Source organism: Chiloscyllium punctatum, chromosome 22, assembly GCF_047496795.1.
Source record: "Chiloscyllium punctatum isolate Juve2018m chromosome 22, sChiPun1.3, whole genome shotgun sequence".
Lineage (NCBI taxonomy): Eukaryota > Metazoa > Chordata > Chondrichthyes > Orectolobiformes > Hemiscylliidae > Chiloscyllium > Chiloscyllium punctatum.
In genome coordinates, this window is record NC_092760.1 from 18465996 (window position 1) to 18493326 (window position 27331).

Genomic DNA, 27331 nt, shown 5'->3' on the forward strand with positions numbered 1-27331 from the left:
ATGGGAGGTGGCTCAATGTGTGTCCCAGCTGGTGCCCCATCATGTCATTCGACAACACTTGGGTATTTATGTTCTGAGTCATTGGGAATGCCCATTCAAAGTGGCTGGACGCGCACACACAATAGAATCGAAGAGAATACCCTTTATTGTCACATACACTGAAGTACAGATGTACAGTGAAAGGTTTTACGAGTACCCAGATACAAATCTTAGAGATTAAAAGAGGAATTAAAAAGACAATTGGTTACCTTACTTTACAGAAATAAGACAGAGTTAATAAGGTAGTCACAACAATAGATGACGCAAACTCACCACATTGCAGCAGCTCAGAGCAGGGACTTCCACCTGGACCAGACCCCTGTCTAACAACCCATCCCCACTCCGCTCCCAGCCTCCGGGTCAATCCTCACCGGCTCACAGCTGCTCCAAGGGAAGGGGTTTGTTTTCAGTTCGGCGTATATCACATGTTGTTTGATTGTGTGGTAAGGTAAGATCTCTCCAGCTGTGGGCCAATTTCGAATGTCCAAGATTTGACCACACAATCAAACAACATGTGATATACACCGAACTGAAAAAAAAAACAAAGCCCTGAAGAAATCTCCGTCCCCCCTGCCAACCGGCGACATGAAAAGGTAGAAATTGGGATGTGAAGGATTGTTACTGAGAGAGTGAGGCTGGATAAAAGGCCCCAGTTATATTTAAGGTTTCCTTCAACAGACAAGCCCCTGAGAATTTTCACAACTCCGGAAGATTATTATTACAGACATCACAAGATAGTCAGCGCTGCCCCTAAAGGGAGACAACGCCATTGTAAACCGAAGACAGTGGAGACGTGCTGGTGAGAGCAGCACTCCCTATGGCTGACGTGAAGCTGCTTTAACCCAGCACGACGCCTTCCAGATCCAATCAGGAGCAACAGCTCAACGTGTTCACCAACTCGGCAGAGTCAAACTCCCAGCCAACAAACTACCCGACAAGCTGCTAATCCCCAAGTCACGATGATGGCGAAATCATCTGGGTCCCCTTTGGTGCTGTGAGACCACGTGGACAGAGAGGTGACCGAATCTTTGAGAGAGTGTTGCAATAATTAGGCTGGAATATTGACCAGCAAAACTCTGTTGGGCAAGAAGAGCATCAAATAACGCTGACTTCTTCAGAAACCCGAGCACACTGTGATCTGTGGTGAGCAGCGATACTGGTGGCTGATGCATTACCTCCAGGTTTGGGAGAAGGACTGAGGTAGAAATTCCAGGGGGTTGACAGTGGATCTGGGGCCCTGGCTACAGGAGCACATTTTCAACTCTTTGCAGTTTTACAGTCCACCTGAACACTCCAATATCCATTTTCCATGTCATTCATTTAAGTGAATAAGGTTCAGCGTTCTGACCTTCCCCTGGCCTTGGCATCCTGTGATGTACCTCCACCCACTGAATGAACCTGACCACCAAGTACAGTATCAGTTGCTGTAATAACTGCTCCTTCACATCAATGTTCTGCCTCATTAGAAGTGAAAAGCAATGATGCCCTCAGCGTGGAAGCAGACTTAGACCTGTCCTTTGCTGTCCGCCCTGGAACACTTCTACATCTTGTTTGGCCCTACCTTCCAGGTTTCCCAATTCTGGGGCAGTGCATCCCCACAATTGTTTGGGATATTTCTGGGCTGGGCTAGGCTGGTTTCCAATCTTGTGAGCTCGAGAGCTGTTGCCGTAGCTGCTCGAGAGCTCACACATAGCTCAAGGTTGTTGGTCACCCCTTTCTCCACACGGCTCGCTATTCTCCCTCTCCACAGACCAGCTTGGGTTTTCTCAGCCTTTAGCAAACACTCCCAGTGTCCCAGACTGCCTGGTGAGTTGTCAAAGTGAGAACTGTTTGGTGTTCTTATCACAGTGTCTCCTGTCCCCTGCCCACACTGCCACCATGCCCGATTGTGCATTGTTCTGAAGGTGGCCAAACTGAGAGCTGGAAGAGAATCCCTCCCAGGCCGAACCACCATCACATGGACCTGCTGATCCCTACTGCTCTGAGGGGGAGGCAGCAGTTCAGAGCTTGCCGATCAACAGGTCTTCCAAGTGACAGTGGATCGCGCAACGGAGAGAAAAAGACTGAAATTATCTTCCTCTGTAATCAGTACGTCTTTCTGAACGGCCTCAGGGAGTGTGGAAGCTGTGCCAACGCGAACAGGCCCTGGCTTCGAGCCTATTGACAGCTGACAGCTCAGATCTGACATGAAGCCAGGAGCACAGACATAGTCAGGTCCTGAACACCGCCCAGAGCACATCATCTCGCCCAAGACATCTTCGTACAACCTCAGCCAACTCCCGATAACACAGCCTGGCACTCCCCTCACACATCACGGTTTCTGTCAATGGGTTCGATTCCAGTCTTCAACTCATTCCCAGGGATCTGTTATTCTGTAGATAAACCCCACCCCTCAGTTGGATTCCAGTCTGTAACTCACGCCTGGGTATCTGTGATCTCTATATAAACCACAAAGAATCCCTCAGTTAGATTCCAATGGTATATATTTATTTTTTTGTCCCTCTTCCCTCCCTGGCCCTGTACCAGTTTATTTCAAACTCATGCCAAATTATATTTGCCACCTACACTTTTTTCCATTTTGGCTACTCTCCCATCTGACCCAGTATTTACCGTCAGGGACCATCTCAGAATAGATGAAAGAAAACATCCTGTTGAAACATTGATGTGTCTGACAGGCCATCATATTGGGAAAAACATTCTCATTCATAAAAACACACTTCCTGCATTTAAATTTGTAACCTCAAATATAGCCTGATTTTTTTAAAAAAACCTTCCATTCAAGTGCAACAATAATTAGAATTCAAAGTTCCACATTAAATCGTCTAAAACCACTTTTAGCTGTGAAATGGAAGACACCCCACTGTGATAATGGATCCATCTTCATCGGTCATGCTGCATTCACGTAGTAACGGAAATTCTCAAGTTAATGTCCACAGTTGGATTGAAACAGAAAGCTGTTAAGATTAAAAGGGGTCATCATTTTTGGAACATAGAACAGGACAGGACAGCACAGGCCCTTCGGCCCTCAAAGTTGTGCTGACCTTTTATCCTACTCTGAGATCAAACTAACCTCCATACCCTTCATTTTACTACCATCCACGTGCCTTTCCAAGAGTCACTTAAACGTCCCTACTGTCTCTGACCCTACGACCATCGCTGGCAGTGTATTCCACACACCCACCACTCTCTGGGTAAAGAACCTCCCTCTGACATCGCCCCTAAACCTTCCTCCAATCACCTTAAAATGATATTCCCTTGTGATAAGCCATTTCCACCCTGGGAAAAAGTCTCTGGCTATCCACTCTATCTCTGCCTCTCACCGTCTTGTACACCTCTCTATCAAGTCACCTCTCATCCTTCTTCACTTCAATGAGAAAAGCCCCAGCTCCCTCAACCTTTCTTCATCAGACCTGCCCTCCAGCCCAGACAGCATCCTGGGAAATCTCCTCTGCACCCTCTCTAAAGCTTCCATATCCTTCCCACAATGAGGCGACCAGACCTGAACACAGTATTCCAAGCGTGGTCTAACCAGGGCTCTATCGAGCTGCAACATTATCTTGCAGCTCTTAAAACTCAACTCCTCTGCTAGTCAGAGTCAGACAACAGAACATCTTCTTGGGTGGCAACTTTGTGGGATCTATGAACGTGGACCCCAAGATCCCTCTGTTCCTCCACACTGCCAAGAAGCCCGCCTTTAACCCTGTATTCCGTATTCAAATTCGACCTTCCAAAATGAATCATTCCACAATTTTACACGTTAAACTCCATCTGCCACTTCTCAGCCCAACTCTGCACCTTGTCAATGTCCCGTTGTAATCTACAACAGCCCTCCACACTATCCACGACTCCACCCACCTTAGTGTCATCGGCAAACTTACTAACCCACCCTTCCACTTCCTCATCCAAGTCATTTATAAAAATCACAAAGAACAGAGGTCCCAGAACAGATCCCTGTGAACACCCACGAGTTACCAAGCTCCAGGCTGAATATTTCCCATTTACCACCACCCTCTGTCTTCTATGGGCCAGCCAATTCGATATCCAGACAGGCAGCTTTCCCTGTATCCAATACCTCCTTACTTTCTCAATGAGCCTATCATGGGGAACCTTGCTAAAATCCATGCACACCACATCCACTGCTCTACCCTCATCAATGTGATTTGTCACATCCTCAAAGAATTCAATGAGGTTTGTGAACCATGACCTGCCCCTCACAGAGCCATGCTGACTATCTGTAATCAAACTATGGATTTCCAAGTAATCATAAATCCCGTCTCTCAGAATGCCCTCCAATAATTTGCCCACGACTGACATAAGAGTGACTGATCTATAATTCCCAGGATTATCCCTATTCCCTTTCTTGACCAATGGAGTAACATTTGCCATCCTCCAATTATCTGGTATTACTCCAGTGGACAGTGAGGATGCAAAGATCATCGCCAAAGGTGCAGCAATCTCTTCCCTTGCGTCCTGTAGAAACCTCGGGTACATCCCATCTGGCCCAGGGGACTTATCAGCTTTCTGTTTTTCAAAGTTTTCACCACATCCTCTTTCTTAGCATCAATTTGTTTGAGTGTATCAGGCTGTTTCACACTGTCTTCACAAATGACAAGATCCCTCTCACTAGTGAATACTGAGGCAAAGTCTTCACTAAGGATCTCTCCTACCTCCTCCGACTCCAGGCAGAACTTCCCTCCATTATCTCTGATCGGCCCTACCCTCACTCTGGCCATCCTCTTGTTCCTCATGGAAGTGTAGAACGCCTTGGGGTTTTCCTTAATCCTACCCACCAAGGTTTCTTCAAGTTTTACATGTCTAAAAACTCTTGGTGTGCCCCTTTAACAGCGAAACAGGTCTGAGACTGCTTAAAATCGAGCTCCTCACTAGATTTTAAAATCTGCTCTTTCATTCGGGAATCATTTAATGTCATTGCTCTCGAACTGAGCGCGGCAGCTTCAGAGACAATGATATTGCTTTCAAATGTAGAGAGCACCGTGTAAAGGTGGAAAGCTGCCTTCCTTGAAGGATGTTAGTCCATCAGTTTGTTTTCACCCACAATCCAAGACAGTTTCATCGTCACCTGAATGCAGCTTTCATGTTTACACCTGCTGGATCCATTTACATTGGAGCAGCCTCCAGTTTGAGATGGAAAGCCAGGCTTTAGCCTGGGTCAGGGGATCACGAGCCCACTGACAGAACCATCTACTCCAACAGTTCTTGGACAGCACTGACAGGGCCTTTCGGCAAGCACACAGGACACACACCCCCCCACAGGACACACCCCCCCACAGGACACACCCCCCCTCCCACAGGACACACACCCCCCCACAGGACACTCCCCCCTCCCACAGGACACTCCCCCCTCCACAGGACACACACCCCCCCACAGGACACTCCCCCCTCCCACAGGACACTCCCCCCTCCACAGGGACACACCCCCCTCCACAGGGACACTCCCCCCTCCACAGGGACACACCCCCCTCCACAGGGACACACCCCCCTCCACAGGGACACACCCCCCTCCACAGGGACACACCCCCCCCCAACAGGACACACACCCCCCAACAGGACACACTCCCCTCCACAGGGACACACTCCCCCCAACAGGACACACACCCCCCAACAGGACACACTCCCCTCCACAGGGACACACTCCCCTCCACAGGGACACACCCCCCTCCACAGGGACACACCCCCCTCCACAGGGACACACCCCCCTCCACAGGGACACACCCCCCCCAACAGGACACACACCCCCCAACAGGACACACTCCCCTCCACAGGGACAAACCCCCCCCACAGGACACACTCCCCTCCACAGGGACACACTCCCCTCCACAGGGACACACTCCCCTCCACAGGGACACACTCCCCTCCACAGGGACAAACCCCCCCCACAGGACACACACCCCCCCCGCACAGGACACACACCCCCCCCGCACAGGACACACACCCCCCCCACAGGACACACACCCCCCTCCCACAGGGACACACACCCCCCCCGCACAGGACACACACCCCCCCCCCACAGGGACACACACCCCCCCCCCACAGGACACACACCCCCCCCCCACAGGACACACACCCCCCCCGCACAGGACACACACCCCCCCCGCACAGGGACACACCCCCCTCCCACAGGGACACACCCCCCCCCACAGGGACACACACCCCCCCCCCACAGGGACACACACCCCCCCCCCACAGGGACACACACCCCCCCCCCCACAGGGACACACACCCCCCCCACAGGACACACCCCCCCCCCCACAGGGACACACACACCCCCCACAGGACACACCCCCCCCTCCACAGGGACACACCCCCCCCTCCACGGGGACACACCCCCCCCTCCACGGGGACACACCCCCCCCTCCACGGGGACACACCCCCCTCCACGGGGACACACCCCCCTCCACGGGGACACCCCCCCTCCACAGGGACACACCCCCCCTCCACGGGGACACACCCCCTTCCACAGGGACACACCCCCCCCCACAGGACACACCCCCCCCTCCACAGGACACACCCCCCCCTCCACAGGGACACACACCCCCCCCTCCACAGGGACACACACCCCCCCCTCCACAGGGACACACACCCCCCCCTCCACAGGGACACACACCCCCCCCTCCACAGGGACACACACCCCCCCCTCCACAGGACACACCCCCCCCTCCACAGGGACACACACACCCCCCTCCACAGGGACACACACACCCCCCTCCACAGGGACACACACACCCCCCTCCACAGGGACACACCCCCCCTCCACAGGGACACACCCCCCCTCCACAGGGACACACCCCCCCTCCACAGGGACACACACACCCCCCCTCCACAGGGACACACCCCCCCTCCACAGGGATACACCCCCCTCCACAGGGACACACCCCCCACAGGACACCCCCCCCCACAGGACACACCCCCCCTCCACAGGGACACACCCCCCTCCACAGGGACACACCCCCCTCCACAGGGACACACACCCCCACAGGACACCCCCCCCCCACAGGACACCCCCCCCACAGGACACACCCCCCCACAGGACACACCCCCCCAACAGGACACACCCCCCCCACAGGACACACCACCCCCCCCACAGGACACACCACCCCCCCCACAGGACACACCACCCCCCCCACAGGACACACCCCCCCAACAGTACACCCCCCCCAACAGGCACACCCCCCCCACACAGGACACACTCTCCCCCACAGGACACACCCCCCCCCACAGGACACACACACCCCCACAGGACACACCCCCCCAACAGGACACACACCCCCCAACAGGACACACACCCCCCAACAGGACACACCCCCCCCCAACAGGACACACACCCCCCAACAGGACACACACCCCCACAGGACACACCGCCCCCACAGGGACACCCCCCCAACAGGGACACCCCCCGAACAGGGACACCCCCTCTCCCACAAGGGCACCTCCCCTTTCTCACAGGGGCACCGCCCCTCTCCCAAAGGGAACCCTTCCCTCCCCAAAGAGATACCTGCACTCTCCCACAGGGACCCCACCCCTCTACCACACAGAGTAACGTGAGTGAACACACACCCAGTAACCTGAGCGTACACACACACAGTAACATGACTGAACACGCACACAGTAACCTGAGCGTACACACACACAGTAACCTGAGCGTACACACACACAGTAACCTGAGCGTACACACTCACAGTAACCTGAGCGTACACACACACAGTAACCTGAGTGTACACACACACAGTAACCTGAGCGTACACACACACAGTAACCTGAGCGCACACGCACACAGTAACCTGAGCGTACACACTCACAGTAACCTGAGTGTACACACACACAGTAACCTGAGTGTACACACACACAGTAACCTGAGCGTACACACACACAGTAACCTGAGTGTACACACACACAGTAACCTGAGCGTACACACACACAGTAACCTGAGTGTACACACACAGTAACCTGAGCGTACACACACACAGTAACCTGAGTGTACACACACACAGTAACCTGAGCGTACACACACACAGTAACCTGAGCGTACACACACACAGTAACCTGAGTGTACACACACACAGTAACCTGAGCGTACACACACACAGTAACCTGAGCGCACACGCACACAGTAACCTGAGCGTACACACTCACAGTAACCTGAGTGTACACACACACAGTAACCTGAGTGTACACACACACAGTAACCTGAGCGTACACACACACACAGTAACCTGAGCGTACACACACACTAAAACCTGAGCGTACACACACAGTAACCTGAGCGTACACACACACAGTAACCTGAGCGTACACACACACAGTAACCTGAGCGTACACACACACAGTAACCTGAGCGTACACACACACAGTAACCTGAGCGTACACACACACAGTAACCTGAGCATACACACACACAGTAACCTGAGCGTACACACACAAAAAGTAACCTGAGCGTACACACACACAGTAACCTGAGTGTACACACACACAGTAACCTGAGCGTACACACACAGTTCCCTGAGCATACACACACACAGTAACCTGAGCGTACACACACACAGTAACCTGAGCGTACACACACACAGTAACCTGAGTGTACACACACACAGTAACCTGAGTGTACACACACACAGTAACCTGAGCGTACACACACACAGTAACCTGAGGGTACACATACAGTAACCTGAGCGTACACACACACAGTAACCTGAGCGGACACACACAGTAACCTGAGCGTACACACACACAGTAACCTGAGCGTACACACACACAGTAACCTGAGGGTACACATACAGTAACCTGAGCGTACACACACACAGTAACCTGAGCGTACACACACACAGTAACCTGAGCGTACACACACACAGTAACCTGAGTGTACACACACACAGTAACCTGAGTGTACACACACACAGTAACCTGAGCGTACACACACACAGTAACCTGAGCGTACACACACACAGTAACCTGAGCGTACACACACACAGTAACCTGAGCATACACACACACAGTAACCTGAGCGTACACACACAAAAAGTAACCTGAGCGTACACACACACAGTAACCTGAGTGTACACACACACAGTAACCTGAGCGTACACACACAGTTCCCTGAGCATACACACACACAGTAACCTGAGCGTACACACACACAGTAACCTGAGCGTACACACACACAGTAACCTGAGTGTACACACACACAGTAACCTGAGTGTACACACACACAGTAACCTGAGCGTACACACACACAGTAACCTGAGGGTACACATACAGTAACCTGAGCGTACACACACACAGTAACCTGAGCGGACACACACAGTAACCTGAGCGTACACACACACAGTAACCTGAGCGTACACACACACAGTAACCTGAGGGTACACATACAGTAACCTGAGCGTACACACACACAGTAACCTGAGCGTACACACACACAGTAACCTGAGCGTACACACACACAGTAACCTGAGTGTACACACACACAGTAACCTGAGTGTACACACACACAGTAACCTGAGCGTACACACACACAGTAACCTGAGGGTACACATACAGTAACCTGAGCGTACACACACACAGTAACCTGAGCGGACACACACAGTAACCTGAGCGTACACACACACAGTAACCTGAGCGTACACACACACAGTAACCTGAGGGTACACATACAGTAACCTGAGCGTACACACACACAGTAACCTGAGCGTACACACACACAGTAACCTGAGGGTACACATACAGTAACCTGAGCGTACACACACACAGTAACCTGAGCGTACACACACACAGTAACCTGAGGGTACACACACAGTAACCTGAGCGTACACACACACAGTAACCTGAGCGTACACACACACATTAACCTGAGTGTACACACACACACAGTAACCTGAGCGTACACACACACAGTAACCTGAGCGTACAAACACACAGTAACCTGAGAGTACACACACACAGTAACCTGAGTGTACACACACACAGTAACCTGAGTGTACACACACACAGTAACCTGAGCGTCTACACACACAGTAACCTGAGCGTCTACACACACAGTAACCTGAGTGTACACACACACAGTAACCTGAGTGTATACACACAGTAACCTGAGCGCACACGCACACAGTAACATGAGCGTACACACACACAGTAACCTGAGCGTACACACACAGTAACATGAGAGTACACACACACAGTAACCTGAGTGTACACACACACAGTAACCTGAGTGTACACACACACAGTAACCTGAGCGTCTACACACACAGTAACCTGAGTGTACACACACACAGTAACCTGAGTGTATACACACAGTAACCTGAGCGCACACGCACACAGTAACATGAGCGTACACACACACAGTAACCTGAGCGTACACACACAGTAACATGAGAGTACACACACACAGTAACCTGAGCGCACACGCACACAGTAACATGAGCGTACACACACACAGTAACCTGAGCGTCTACACACACAGTAACCTGAGTGTACACACACACAGTAACCTGAGTGTATACACACAGTAACCTGAGCGCACACGCACACAGTAACATGAGCGTACACACACACAGTAACCTGAGCGTACACACACAGTAACCTGAGCGCACACACACAGTAATCTCAGCGTACACACACAGTAACCTGAGCGTACACACACACAGTAACCTGAGCGTACACACACAGTAACCTGAGCGGACACACACAGTAACCTGAGCGTACACACACACTGTAACCTGAGCGTACACACACACAGTAACCTGAGCGTACACACACACAGTAACCTGAGGGTACACACACAGTAAACTGAGCGTACACACACACAGTAACCTGAGCGTACACACACACATTAACCTGAGTGTACACACACACACAGTAACCTGAGCGTACACACACACAGTAACATGAGAGTACACACACACAGTAACCTGAGCGCACACGCACACAGTAACATGAGCGTACACACACACAGTAACCTGAGCGTCTACACACACAGTAACCTGAGTGTACACACACACAGTAACCTGAGTGTATACACACAGTAACCTGAGCGCACACGCACACAGTAACATGAGCGTACACACACACAGTAACCTGAGCGTACACACACAGTAACCTGAGCGCACACACACAGTAATCTCAGCGTACACACACAGTAACCTGAGCGTACACACACACAGTAACCTGAGCGTACACACACAGTAACCTGAGCGGACACACACAGTAACCTGAGCGTACACACACACTGTAACCTGAGCGTACACACACACAGTAACCTGAGCGTACACACACACAGTAACCTGAGGGTACACACACAGTAAACTGAGCGTACACACACACAGTAACCTGAGCGTACACACACACATTAACCTGAGTGTACACACACACACAGTAACCTGAGCGTACACACACACAGTAACCTGAGCGTACAAACACACAGTAACCTGAGAGTACACACACACAGTAACCTGAGTGTACACACACACAGTAACCTCAGCGTACACACACACAGTAACCTCAGCGTACACACACACAGTAACCTGAGTGTACACACACACAGTAACCTGAGCGCACACACACACAGTAACCTGAGCGTATACACACACAGTAACCTGAGTGTACACACACACAGTAACCTGAGTGTATACACACAGTAACCTGAGCGCACACGCACACAGTAACATGAGCGTACACACACACAGTAACCTGAGCGTACACACACACAGTAACCTGAGCGTACACACACACAGTAACCTGAGCGTACACGCACAGTAACCTGAGTGTACACACACAGTAACCTGAGCGTACACACACACAGTAACCTGAGCGTACACACACACAGTAACCTGAGCGTACACACACAGTAACCTGAGCGTACACACACAGTAACCTGAGCGTACACACACAGTAACCTGAGCGCACACACACAGTAATCTCAGCGTACACACACAGTAACCTGAGCGTACACACACACAGTAACCTGAGCGTACACACACAGTAACCTGAGCGTACACACACACAGTAACCTGAGCGTACACACACACAGTAACCTGAGCATACACACACACAGTAACCTGAGCGTACACACAGACAGTAACCTGAGCGTACACACACACAGTAACCTGAGCGTACACACACACAGTAACCTGAGCATACACACACACAGTAACCTGAGCGTACACACACACAGTAACCTGAGCGTACACACACAAACAGTAACCTGAGCGTACACACACACAGTAACCTGAGCGTACACACACACAGTAACCTGAGCGTACACACACACACAGTAACCTGAGCGTACACACACACAGTAACCTGAGCGTACACACACAGTAACCTGAGCGTACACACACAGTAACCTGAGAGTACACACACACAGTAACCTGAGCGTACACACACACAGTAACCTGAGCGTACACACACACAGTAACCTGAGCATACACACACAGTAACCTGAGCGTACACACACACAGTAACCTGAGCGTACACACACAGTAACCTGAGCGTACACACACAGTAACCTGAGCGTACACACACACAGTAACCTGAGCGTACACACACACAGTAACCTGAGCGTACACACACAGTAACCTGAGCGTACACACACACAGTAACCTGAGCGTACACACACAGTAACCTGAGTGTACACACACACAGTAACCTGAGCGTACACACACAGTAACCTGAGCGTACACACACACAGTAACCTGAGCATACACACACAGTAACCTGAGCGTACACACACACAGTAACCTGAGCGTACACACACACAGTAACCTGAGCGTACACACACAGTAACCTGAGCGTACACACACACAGTAACCTGAGCGTACACACACAGTAACCTGAGTGTACACACACACAGTAACCTGAGCGTACACACACAGTAACCTGAGGGCACACACACAGTAACCTGAGCATACACACACACAGTAACCTGAGAGTACACACACACAGTAACCTGAGAGTACACACACACAGTAACCTGAGTGTACACACACACAGTAACCTGAGCGTACACACACACAGTAACCTGAGCGTACACACACACAGTAACCTGAGCGTACACACACAGTAACCTGAGCGTACACACACAGTAACCTGAGCGTACACACACACACAGTAAACTGAGAGTACACACACACAGTAACCTGAGAGTACACACACACAGTAATCTGAGCGTACACACACACAGTAACCTGAGCGTACACACACACAGTAACCTGAGCGTACACACACAGTAACCTGAGCGTACACACACAGTAACCTGAGTGTACACACACACAGTAACCTGAGTGTATACACACAGTAACCTGAGTGAACACACACACAATAATCTGAGCGTACACACACAGTAACCTGAACGTACACACACACAGTAACCTGAACGTACACACACAGTAACCTGAGCGTACACACACACAGTAATCTGAGCGTACACACACAATAACCTGAGTGAACACACACACAGTAACCTGAGCGCACACACACAGTAACCTGAGCGTACACACACACAGTAACCTGAGCGTACACACACACAGTAACCTGAGCATACACACACACAGTAACCTGAGCGTACACACACACAGTAACCTGAGTGAACACACACACAGTAACCTGAGCGTACACACACACAGTAACCTGAGCGTACACACACACAGTAACCTGAGCATACACACACACAGTAACCTGAGCGTACACACACACAGTAACCTGAGCATACACACACACAGTAACCTGAGCGTACACACACACAGTAACCTGAGCGTACACACACACAGTAACCTGAGTGAACACACACACATTAACCTGAGTGTACACACACACCGTAACCTGAGCGTACACACACAGTAACCAGAGCGTACACACACACAATAACCTGAGCGTACACACACACAGTAACCTGAGCGTACACACACACAGTAACCTGAGCGTACACACACAGTAACCTGAGCGTACACACACACAGTAACCTGAGCGTACACACACAGTAACCTGAGTGTACACACACACAGTAACCTGAGCTTCCACGCACACAGTAACCTGAGCGTACACACACACAGTAACCTGAGCGTACACACACAGTAACCTGAGCGTACACACACACAGTAACCTGAACGTACACACACATATTAACCTGAGCGTACACATACACAGTAACCTGAGCGTACACACACAGTAACCTGAGCGTACACACACACAGTAACCTGAGCGTAAACACACACAGTAACCGGACCGTACACACACAGTAACCTGAGCGTACACACACACAGTAACCTGAGTGAACACACATACATTAACCTGAGTGTACACACACACAATAATCTGAGCGTACACACACAGTAACCAGAGCGTACACACACACAATAACCTGAGCGTACACACACAGTAATCTGAGCGTACACACACACAGTAACCTGAGCGTACACACACAATAACCTGAGTGTACACACAAACAGTAACCTGAGCTTCCAGGCACACAGTAACCTGAGCGTACACACACACAGTAACCTGAGCGTACACACACAGTAACCTGAGCGTACACACACACACAGTAACCTGAGCGTACACACACACAGTAACCTGAGCGTACACACACAGTAACCTGAGTGTACACACACACAGTAACCTGAGCTTCCACGCACACAGTAACCTGAGCGTACACACACACAGTAACCTGAGCGTACACACACAGTAACCTGAGCGTACACACACACAGTAACCTGAGCGTACACACACACAGTAACCTGAGAGTACACACACACAGTAACCTGAGAGTACACACACACAGTAACCTGAGTGTACACACACAGTAACCTGCGCGTACACACACACAGTAACCTGAGCGTACACACACACAGTAACCTGAGAGTACACACACACAGTAACCTGAGCGTACACACACACAGTAACCTGAGTGTACACACACAGTAACCTGAGTGTATACACACAGTAACCTGTGCGCACACGCACACAGTAACCTGAGTGTACACACACACAGTAACCTGAGTGAACACACACACAATAATCTGAGCGTATACACACACAGTAACCTGAGCGTACACACACACAGTAACCTGAACGTACACACACAATAACCTGAGCGTACACACACACAGTAACCTGAGGGTACACACACAGTAACCTGAGCGTACACACACACAGTAACCTGAGCGTACACACACAGTAACCTGAGCGTACACACACACAGTAACCGGACCGTACACACACAGTAACCTGAGCGTACACACACACACAGTAACCTGAGCGTACACACACACAGTAACCTGAGTGAACACACACACAGTAACCTGAGCGTACACACACACAGTAACCTGAGCGTACACACACAGTAACCTGAGCGTACACACACACAGTAACCTGAGCGTACACACACACAGTAACCTGAGCGTACACACACACAGTAACCGGACCGTACACACACAGTAACCTGAGCGTACACACACACACAGTAACCTGAGCGTACACACACACAGTAACCTGAGTGAACACACACACAGTAAACTGAGCGTACACACTCACAGTAACCTGAGTGTACACACACACAGTAACATGAGCGTACACACACACAGTAACCTGAGCGTACACACACAAAAAGTAACCTGAGCGTACACACTCACAGTAACCTGAGTGTACACACACACAGTAACCTGAGCGTACACACACAAAAAGTAACCTGAGCGTACACACACACAATAACCTGAGCGTACACACACAGTAACCAGAGCATACACACACACAATAACCTGAGCGTACACACACAGTAACCAGAGCGTACACACACACAATAACCTGAGCGTACACACACAGTAATCTGAGCGTACACACACAGTAACCTGAGCGTACAGCCACAGTAACCTGAGCGTACACACACACAGTAACCTGAGCGTACACACACAATAACTTGAGCGTACACACACAATAACCTGAGTGTTCACACAAACAGTAACCTGAGCTTCCACGCACACAGTAACCTGAGCGTACACACACACAGTAACCTGAGCGTACACACACAGTAACCTGAGCGTACACACACAGTAACCTGAGTGTACACACACACAGTAACCTGAGCTTCCACGCACACAGTAACCTGAGCGTACACACACACAGTAACCTGAGCGTACACACACAGTAACCTGAGCGTACACACACACAGTAACCTGAACGTACACACACAATTACCTGAGCGTACACACACACAGTAACCTGAGCGTACACACACAGTAACCTGAGCGTACACACACACAGTAACCTGAGCGTACACACACACAGTAACCGGACCGTACACACACAGTAACCTGAGCGTACACACACACAGTAACCTGAGTGTACACACACACAGTAACCTGAGTGTACACACACACAGTAACCTGAGCGTACACACACACAGTAACCTGAGCGTACACACACACAGTAACCTGAGAGTACACACACACAGTAACCTGAGTGTACACACACAGAGTAACCTGAGTGAACACACACACATTAACCTGAGTGTACACACACACAGTAACCAGAGCGTACACACACAGTAACCAGAGCGTACACACACACAACAACCTGAGCGTACACACACAGTAACCTGAGCGTACACACACACAGTAAACTGAGCGTACACACACAGTAACCTGAGCGTACACACTCACAGTAACCTGAGCATACACACACAGTAACCTGAGTGTACACACACACAGTAACCTGAGCTTCGACGCCCACAGTAACCTGAGCGTACACACACACAGTAACCTGAGTGTACACAGACACAGTAACCTGAGCGTACACACACACAGTAACCTGAGCGTACACACACACAGTAACCTGAGAGTACACACACACAGTAACCTGAACGTACACACACAGAGTAACCTGAGTGAACACACACACATTAACCTGAGTGTACACACACACAGTAACCTGAGCGTACACACACAGTAACCAGAGCGTACACACACACAACAACCTGAGCGTACACACACAGTAACCTGAGCGTACACACAGACAGTAACCTGAGCGTACACACACAGTAACCTGAGCGTACGCTCACAGTAACCTGAGCATACACACAAAGTAACCTGAGTGTACACACACACAGTAACCTGAGCGTACACACACACAGTAACCTGAGCGTACACACACACAGTAACCTGAGCATACACACACACAGTAACCTGAGCGTACACACACACAGTAACCTGAGCGTACACACACAGTAACCTGAGCGTACACACACACAGTAACCTGAGCGTACACACACACAGTAACCTGAGCGTACACACACAGTAACCGGAGCGTACACACACACAGTAACCTGAGCGTACACACACACAGTAACCTGAGCGTACACACACAGTAACCTGAGCGTACACACACACAGTAACCTGAGCGTACACACACAGTAACCTGAGCGTACACACACACAGTAACCTGAGCGTACACACACACAGTAACCTGAGCGTACACACACAGTAACCTGAGCGTACACACACACAGTAACCTGAGCGTACACACACAGTAACCTGAGCGTACACACACACAGTAACCTGAGCGTACACTCACAGTAACCTGAGTGTACACACACACAGTAATCTGAGTGTACACACACACAGTAACCTGAGCGTACACACACACAGTAACCTGAGCGTACACACACACAGTAACCTGAGCGTACACACACAGTAACCTGAGCGTACACACACAGTAACCTGAGCGTACACACACACACAGTAACCTGAGAGTTGACACACACACAGTAACCTGAGCGTACACACACACAGTAACCTGAGTGTACACACACACAGTAACCTGAGTGTACACACACACAGTAACCTGAGCGTACACACACACAGTAACCTGAGCGTACACACACACAGTAACCTGAGCATACACACAGTAACCTGAGCGTACACACACAGTCACCTGAGCGTACACACACACACAGTAACCTGAGAGTTGACACACACACAGTAACCTGAGCGTACACACACACAGTAACCTGAGTGTACACACACACACAGTAACCTGAGCGTACACACACACAGAAACCTGAGCGTACACACACACAGTAACCTGAGAGTACACACACACAGTAACCTGAGTGTACACACACACAGTAACCTGAGAGTACGCACACGCAGTAACCTGAGCGTACACACACACAGTAACCTGAGCATACACACACACACAGTAACCTGAGCCTACACACACACAGTAACGTGAGTGTACACACACACAGTAACCGGAGCGCACACACACACAGTAACCTGAGTGTACACACACACAGTAACCTGAGTGTATGCACACAGTAACCTCAGCGCACACGCACACAGTAACATGAGCGTACACACACACAGTAACCTGAGTGAACACACACACAATAACCTGAGCATACACACACACAGTAACCTGAGCGTACACACACACAGTAACCTGAATGTACACACACAATAACCTGAGCGCACACACACACAGTAACCTGAGCGTACACACACACAGTAACCTGAGCGTACACACACACAGTAACCGGACCGTACACACACAGTAACCTGAGTGTACACACACACAAAGTAACCTGAGTGTACACACACACAGTAACCTGAGTGTACACACACACAGTAACCTGAGTGTACACACAGACAGTAACCTGAGCGTACACCCACACAGTAACCTGAGTGTACACACACATAGTAACCTGAGCGTACACACACACAGTAACCTGAGCGTTCACACACACAGTAACCTGAGTGTACACACACAGTAACCTGAGCTTCCACACACACAGTAACCTGAGCGTACACACACACAGTAACCTGAGCGTTCACACACACAGTAACCTGAGTGTACACACACAGTAACCTGAGCGTACACACACACAGTAACCTGAGCGTTCACACAAACAGTAACCTGAGTGTACACACACACAGTAACCTGAGCGTACACACACACAGTAACCTGAGCGTACACACACACAGTAACCTGAGCGTACACACACAGTAACCTGAGCTTCCACACACACAGTAACCTGAGCGTACACACACACAGTAACCTCAGCGTACACACACAGTAACCTGAGAGTACACACACACAGTAACCTGAGTGTACACACACACACAGTAACCTGAGCGTACACACACACAGTAACCTGAGCGTACACACACAGTAACCTGAGCTTCCACACACACAGTAACCTGAGCGTACACACACACAGTAACCTGAGCGTACACACACACAGTAACCTGAGTGTACACACACAGTAACCTGAGCGTACACAAAGAGTAACCTGAGTGTACACACACACAGTAACCTGAGCGTACACACACACAGTAACCTGAGTGTACACACACACATAGTAACCTGAGCGTACACACACACAGTAACCTGAGCGTACACACACAGTAACCTGAGCGTACACACACACACAGTAACCTGAGCGTACAAACACACAGTAACCTGAGAGTACACACACACAGTAACCTGAGTGTACACACACACAGTAACCTGAGAGTACACACACATAGTAACCTGAGCGTACACACACACAGTAACCTGAGCGTACACACACACAGTAACCTGAGCGCACACACACACAGTAACCTGAGTGTACACACACACAGTAACCTCAGCGTACACACACAGTAACCAGAGCGTACACACACACAATAACCTGAGCGTACACACACAGTAATCTGAGCGTACACACACAGTAACCTGAGCGTACACACACAGTAACCTGAGGGTACACACACAGTTCCCTGAGCGTACACACACACAGTAACCTGAGAGTACACACACACTGTAACCTGAGAGTACACACACACAGTAACCTGAGCGTACACACACACAGTAACCTGAGCGTACACACACAAAGTAACCTGAGCGTACACACACACAGTAACCTGAGCGCACACACACACAGTAACCTGAGTGTACACACACACAGTAACCTGAGCGTACACACACAGTAACCAGAGCGTACACACACACAATAACCTGAGCGTACACACACAGTAATCTGAGCGTACACACACAGTAACCTGAGCGTACACACACAGTAACCTGAGGGTACACACACAGTTCCCTGAGAGTACACACACACAATAACCTGAGCGTACACACACACAGTAACCTGAGTGTACACACACAGTAACCTGAGTGTACACACACACAGTAACCTGAGCTTCCACGCACACAGTAACCTGAGCGTACACACACACAGTAACCTGAGCGTACACACACAGTAACCTGAGCGTACACACACACAGTAACCTGAACGTACACACACAATAACCTGAGCGTACACACACACAGTAACCTGAGCGTACACACACAGTAACCTGAGCGTACACACACACAGTAACCTGAGCGTACACACACACAGTAACCGGACCGTACACACACAGTAACCTGAGCGTACACACACACAGTAACCTGAGCGTACACACACACAGTAACCGGACCGTACACACACAGTAACCTGAGCGTACACACACACAGTAACCTGAGCGTACACACACAGTAACCTGAGCGTACACACACACAGTAACCTGAGTGTACACACACACAGTAACCTGAGCGTACACACACACAGTAACCTGAGCGTACACACACACAGTAACCTGAGAGTACACACACACAGTAACCTGAGTGTACACACACAGAGTAACCTGAGTGAACACACACACATTAACCTGAGTGTACACACACACAGTAACCAGAGCGTACACACACAGTAACCAGAGCGTACACACACACAACCTGAGCGTACACACACAGTAACCTGAGCGTACACACACACAGTAACCTGAGCGTACACACACAGTAACCTGAGCGTACACACTCACAGTAACCTGAGCATACACACACAGTAACCTGAGTGTACACACACACAGTAACCTGAGCTTCGACGCACACAGTAACCTGAGCGTACACACACACAGTAACCTGAGTGTACACACACACAGTAACCTGAGCGTACACACACACAGTAACCTGAGCGTACACACACACAGTAACCTGAGAGTACACACACACAGTAACCTGAGCGTACACACACAGAGTAACCTGAGTGAACACACACACATTAACCTGAGTGTACACACACACAGTAACCTGAGCGTACACACACAGTAACCAGAGCGTACACACACACAACAACCTGAGCGTACACACACAGTAACCTGAGCGTACACACACACAGTAACCTGAGCGTACACACACAGTAACCTGAGCGTACACTCACAGTAACCTGAGCATACACACACAGTAACCTGAGTGTACACACACACAGTAACCTGAGCGTACACACACACAGTAACCTGAGCGTACACACACACAGTAACCTGAGCGTACACACACACAGTAACCTGAGCGTACACACACAGTAACCTGAGCGTACACACACACAGTAACCTGAGCGTACACACACACAGTAACCTGAGCGTACACACACAGTAACCTGAGCGTACACACACACAGTAACCTGAGCGTACACACACACAGTAACCTGAGCGTACACACACACAGTAACCTGAGCGTACACACACACAGTAACCTGAGCGTACACACACAGTAACCTGAGCGTACACACACACAGTAACCTGAGCGTACACACACACAGTAACCTGAGCGTACACACACAGTAACCTGAGCGTACACACACACAGTAACCTGAGCGTACACACACAGTAACCTGAGCGTACACACACAGTAACCTGAGCGTACACACACACAGTAACCTGAGCGTACACTCACAGTAACCTGAGTGTACACACACACAGTAACCTGAGCGTACACACACACAGTAACCTGAGCGTACACACACACAGTAACCTGAGCGTACACACACAGTAACCTGAGCGTACACACACAGTAACCTGAGCGTACACACACACACAGTAACCTGAGAGTTGACACACACACAGTAACCTGAGCGTACACACACACAGTATCCTGAGTGTACACACACACAGTAACCTGAGCGTACACACACACAGTAACCTGAGCGTACACACACACAGTAACCTGAGCATACACACACAGTAACCTGAGCGTACACACACAGTAACCTGAGCGTACACACACACACAGTAACCTGAGAGTTGACACACACACAGTAACCTGAGCGTACACACACACAGTAACCTGAGTGTACACACACACACAGTAACCTGAGCGTACACACACACAGTAACCTGAGCGTACACACACACAGTAACCTGAGAGTACACACACACAATAATCTGAGTGTACACACACACAGTAACCTGAGAGTACACACACACAGTAACCAGAGCGTACACACACACAGTAACCTGAGCATACACACACACACAGTAACCTGAGCCTACACACACACAGTAACGTGAGTGTACACACACACAGTAACCTGAGTGTATGCACACAGTAACCTCAGCGCACACGCACACAGTAACGTGAGCGTACACACACACAGTAACCTGAGGGTACACACACACAGTAACCTGAGCGTACACACACACAGTAACATGAGCGTACACACACACAGTAACCTGAGCGTACACACACACAGTAACCTGAGTGAACACACACACAGTAACATGAGCGTACACACACACAGTAACCTGAGCGTACACACACACAGTAACCTGAGTGAACACACACACAGTAACCTGAGCGTACACACACACAGTAACCTGAGTGTACACACACACAGTAACCTGAGTGTACACACACACAGTAACCTGAGCGTACACACACAGTAACCTGAGCGTACACACACACAGTAACCTGAGTGTACACACACACAGTAACCTGAGTGTACACACACACAGTAACCTGAGCGTACACACACACAGTAACCTGAGGGTACACACACACAGTAACCTGAGTGTACACACACACAGTAACCTGAGCGTACACACACACAGTAACCTCAGCGCACACGCACACAGTAACATGAGCGTACACACACACAGTAACCTGAGCCTACACACACACAGTAACGTGAGTGTACACACACACAGTAACCGCAGCGCACACACACACAGTAACCTGAGCATACACACACACAGTAACCTGAGCGTACACACACACAGTAACCTGAATGTACACACACAATAACCTGAGCGCACACACACACAGTAACCTGAGTGTACACACACAAACAGTAACCTGAGTGTACACACACACAAAGTAACCTGAGTGTACACACACACAGTAACCTGAGTGTACACACACACAGTAACCTGAGTGTACACACACACACAGTAACCTGAGCGTTCACACACACAGTAACCTGAGTGTACACACACAGTAACCTGAGTGTACACACACACAGTAACCTGAGCGTACACACACACAGTAACCTGAGCGTTCACACACACAGTAACCTGAGTGTACACACACAGTAACCTGAGCGTACACAAACAGTAACCTGAGTGTACATACACACAGTAACCTGAGCGTACACACACACAGTAACCTGAGCGTACACACACACAGTAACCTGAGCGTACACACACAGTAACCTGAGCTTCCACACACACAGTAACCTGAGCGTACACACACACAGTAACCTCAGCGTACACACACAGTAACCTGAGAGTACACACACACAGTAACCTGAGTGTACACACACACACAGTAACCTGAGCGTACACACACACAGTAACCTGAGCGTACACACACAGTAACCTGAGCTTCCACACACACAGTAACCTGAGCGTACACACACACAGTAACCTGAGCGTACACACACACAGTAACCTGAGTGTACACACACAGTAACCTGAGCGTACACAAAGAGTAACCTGAGTGTACACACACACAGTAACCTGAGCGTACACACACACAGTAACCTCAGCGTACACACACAGTAACCTGAGAGTACACACACACAGTAACCTGAGTGTACACACACACACAGTAACCTGAGCGTACACACACACAGTAACCTGAGCGTACACACACAGTAACCTGAGCGTACACACACACACAGTAACCTGAGCGTACAAACACACAGTAACCTGAGAGTACACACACACAGTAACCTGAGTGTACACACACACAGTAACCTGAGAGTACACACACACAGTAACCTGAGCGTACACACACACAGTAACCTGAGCGTACACACACACAGTAAGCTGAGCGTACACACACACAGTAACCTGAGAGTACACACACACAGTAACCGCAGCGCACACACACACAGTAACCTGAGTGTACACACACACAGTAACCTGAGTGTATGCACACAGTAACCTCAGCGCACACGCACACAGTAACATGAGCGTACACACACACAGTAACCTGAGTGAACACACACACAATAACCTGAGCATACACACACACAGTAACCTGAGCGTACACACACACAGTAACCTGAATGTACACACACAATAACCTGAGCGCACACACACACAGTAACCTGAGCGTATACACACACAGTAACCTGAGTGTACACACACAAACAGTAACCTGAGTGTACACACACACAAAGTAACCTGAGTGTACACACACACAGTAACCTGAGTGTACACACACACAGTAACCTGAGTGTACACACACACACAGTAACCTGAGCTTTCACACACACAGTAACCTGAGTGTACACACACAGTAACCTGAGTGTACACACACACAGTAACCTGAGCGTACACACACACAGTAACCTGAGCGTTCACACACACAGTAACCTGAGTGTACACACACAGTAACCTGAGCGTACACAAACAGTAACCTGAGTGTACATACATACAGTAACCTGAGCGTACACACACACAGTAACCTGAGCGTACACACACACAGTAACCTGAGCGTACACACACAGTAACCTGAGCTTCCACACACACAGTAACCTGAGCGTACACACACACAGTAACCTCAGCGTACACACACAGTAACCTGAGAGTACACACACACAGTAACCTGAGTGTACACACACACACAGTAACCTGAGCGTACACACACACAGTAACCTGAGCGTACACACACAGTAACCTGAGCTTCCACACACACAGTAACCTGAGCGTACACACACACAGTAACCTGAGCGTACACACACACAGTAACCTGAGTGTACACACACAGTAACCTGAGCGTACACAAAGAGTAACCTGAGTGTACACACACACAGTAACCTGAGCGTACACACACACAGTAACCTCAGCGTACACACACAGTAACCTGAGAGTACACACACACAGTAACCTGAGTGTACACACACACACAGTAACCTGAGCGTACACACACACAGTAACCTGAGCGTACACACACAGTAACCTGAGCGTACACACACACACAGTAACCTGAGCGTACAAACACACAGTAACCTGAGAGTACACACACACAGTAACCTGAGTGTACACACACACAGTAACCTGAGAGTACACACACACAGTAACCTGAGCGTACACACACACAGTAACCTGAGCGTACACACACACAGTAAGCTGAGCGTACACACACACAGTAACCTGAGAGTACACACACACAGTAACCTGAGCGTACACACACAAAGTAACCTGAGCGTACACACACACAGTAACCTGAGCGCACACACACACAGTAACCTGAGTGTACACACACACAGTAACCTGAGTGTATACACACAGTAACCTGAGCGCACACGCACACAGTAACATGAGCGTACACACACACAGTAACCTGAGTGAACACACACACAATAACCTGAGCGTACACACACACAGTAACCTGAGCGTGCACACAGAGTAATTTGAGCGTACACACACACAGTAACCTGAGCGTACACACACACACGTAACCTGAGCGTACACACACACAGTAACCTGAGCGTACACACACACAGTAACCTGAGCGTACACACATACAGTAACCTTGGTGTACACACACACAGTAACCTGAGCGTACACACTCACAGTAACCTGAGCGTACACACAGAGTAATTTGAGCGTACATACACACAGTAACCTGAGCGTACGCACACACAGTAACCTGAGCGTACACACACACAGTAACCTGAGCGTACACACACACAATAAACTGAGCGTGCACACACACAGTAACCTGAGAGTACACACACACAGTAACCTGAGCGTACACACTCACAGTAACCTGAGCGTACACACAGAGTAATTTGAGCGTACATACACACAGTAACCTGAGAGTACACACACACAGTAACCTGAGCGTACACACACACAGTAACCTGAGCGTACACACACAGTAACCTGAGCGTACACACACACAGTAACCTGAGTGTACACACACAGTAACCTGAGAGTACACACACAGTAACCTGAGCGTACACACACAGTAACCTGAGAGTACACACACACAGTAACCTGAGAGTACACACACACAGTAACCTGAACGTACACACACACACAGTAACCTGAGCATACACACACACACAGTAACCTGAGCGTACACACACACACAGTAACCTGAGCATATACACACAGTAACCAGAGCGTACACACACAGTAACCCGAGCGGACACACACAGAAACCTGAGCATACACACACACAGTAACCTGTGCGTCTACACACAGTAACCTGAGCGTACACTCACACAGTAACCTGAGCGTACACACACACCGTAACCTGAGCGTACACACACACCGTAACCTGAGGTGTACACACACACATTAACCTGACCATACACACACAGTAATCTGAGCGTACACACACACAGTAACCTGAGCGTACACACACACAGTTCCCTGAGTTTACACACACACAGTAACCTGAGCGTACACGCTCACAGTAACCTGAGCGGACACACACACAGTAACCTCAGCGAACACCCACAGTAATCTGAGCGTACACACACACACAGTAACCTGAGCGTACACACACACAGCAACCTGAGCGTACACACAAACAGTAACCTGAGCGTACACACACACAGTAATCTGAGAGTACACACACACTTCCCAGAGCGCGCACACACAGTAACCTGAGTGTACACACTCACAGTAACCTGAGCGTACACACACACAGTAACCTGAGCGTACACACACACAGTAACCTGAGCGTACACACACACAGTAACCTGAGCGTACACACACACAGTAACCTGAGAGTACACACACACAGTAACCTGAGCGTACACACACAAAGTAACCTGAGCGTACACACACATAGTAACCTGAGCGCACACACACACAGTAACCTGAGAGTACACACACACAGTAACCTGAGTGAACACACTCACAATAACCTGAGCGTACACACACACAGTAATCTGAGCGTACACACACACAGTTCCCAGAGCGCACACACAAGTAACCTGAGTGTACACACTCACAGT

General features: G+C 49.9%; 1 protein-coding gene across 2 annotated transcripts in view; it reads right to left on the minus strand.

Moving 5' to 3' along the window:
* Window positions 1-27331, minus strand: part of LOC140493435 (complement C1q tumor necrosis factor-related protein 4-like) — a 230833-nt gene that overhangs the window by 9949 nt on the left and 193553 nt on the right. The gene's annotated exons all lie outside the window — the stretch shown is intronic.